Source organism: Orycteropus afer, unplaced genomic scaffold (genome assembly GCF_000298275.1).
Source record: "Orycteropus afer afer isolate SDZICR_OR568_19922 unplaced genomic scaffold, OryAfe1.0 scaffold00009, whole genome shotgun sequence".
In the NCBI taxonomy this organism is placed as follows: Eukaryota; Metazoa; Chordata; class Mammalia; order Tubulidentata; family Orycteropodidae; genus Orycteropus; species Orycteropus afer.
The window spans coordinates 4,404,267-4,406,049 of record NW_006921596.1 but is presented as its reverse complement, the minus strand read 5'-3'; positions in this window follow the sequence as shown (position 1 = coordinate 4,406,049).

Sequence of the window (1,783 nt, the reverse complement as noted above, 5' to 3'; positions counted from 1 at the left end):
GTATAATGAGAACTTTGTGGTTTTGTTTCTAATTCCCTGTCCTGTTTTTTCTGTTTGATTTGAGGTTGCCTGTTGTTTCCTAGACATTTTGAGGTTGTCTTTAACTGTTGGTTATGAATTGATTTGTTTTCTCTTGGTTTTATGGTTTGATATTTTGAAAAGGCAAAGCTGGTGTGTTTTATATTTTTAGTTATTAATTCAGGTATGCTGGGTTGCTCTGCACTTTTCTTTGTGATGGTGGAATCACTGTATGGAATGTGGATATGGGTTTCTGTTTGTTGTAAGGGAGGTTAGAGTTTGAACTGGAAGGTATTATGGTGGCTGAATGTGGTTTCTTCTATTGGATGAGTGAAGTTATTGGCAGAGAAAGTAGGAGTGGAAGAGTGGAAGAATGAATGTTTCCTGTTGCAAGGGGCAGTTTCTAGGGCTTTGAATGGTCTGCTAATGATGGCATTGTACTGTTATTCACAGCCCCACAGCTCAATTTCAGCAAAGACTTCAGTTGTTATGGGGTCATCACCTCCTGCACGGATCAGACACATGCAAAATCCCTGCTCCCAAGGACCCTCAGTGTCAAAAAACCGATCCAAGACAGCTGCCCAGCTCTGCAATCCACTGTGGGGGTTCCTCTCTCTGGGCCCGCCTGCCCACAGCACCAGCCCAACCGGCCCAGACTGCAATCCACTGTGGGAGCTCCTCTGTGTGTCCGCCCACCCATGGTGCCAAAGATTCACTTGGTTTCAGTGGCTCTGGAGTCAGGAGAGTGCCTGCTAGTAATCTGTGGTCCCAATATCAATGATAAAGTCAAGCACAGGCCTCTTAGTGCCACTAAGCTGACCCAAGCCTGCTTGGTGACATTCTTTGGGGGCACGTCCCTGGGCCCGCCCTCCTGCAGCACCAATGGACTCTCTGCTCGGGTTTTAGCAGTGCTGGACATGCCCATGTGCACCTAGCTGACACAAGTTACTGATAAAATCAGGTGCTGAAGGTAGATCCTTGAGGTGATCACTGGTATGTTGGTGTGGTTGCTGGTATGCTAATGTGGTGTGTCTATAAGAAGCAAATTTGAGGAAGGTCTCTAGCTTATGGCATGCTTGAACCCTGCATGAAGCCAAGTCATTGTTCAATAACCTGCCATGCCCTGCCAATCTTGGGACTTCTCCTGGACTTGAATTAGTGGCCTGCCATGTTGTTGGGTAATGTTGGGACTGTGCCTATTTTACTTGTCAACCTTGGGTTTGTCAGTCTCAGCAGCCAGCAGCTGCTTGAGTGAAGAAAACCCTCCAGCTTCAGTGGGCTGGGAGCAGGAGTCAGAGCTGAAGCCCAAGGTTGAGGAGCTTTCACCCAGCTCCCAGAGCCTGGCACTTCGAACTCAGAATTAAAGCCTCCAAACTATAAGAGAATAAACTCCTGTTTGTTAAAGCCATCTCAATTTGTGGTATATTTCTGTCACAGCATCACTAAGTAACCAAAACACTCTCTATCTGCCATATCCATTCATCCTTTTTTCCTAACCCTTCTTGCCTTCTGAGCTTTATCTCTGGGCAAATGCTGCCCTTTTTCTCTCATATGGTTAATTGTTCTAAGAAGTGTGTACCTCTCTGGTGTTATTGTTAACTTCATAGCCCTATCTATTGTTTGACTGAAAGTTGAGCCACGGGGGTGAGTTTAGTTCCAGACTTGAAGGTTGTCTAAGGGCCATAGTCTTGGGGGTTCTACCAGTCTCCTTCAGACCAGTAAGCCTGGTCAGTTTTTTTTATTTTGAGTTTTGTTTCACATTTTT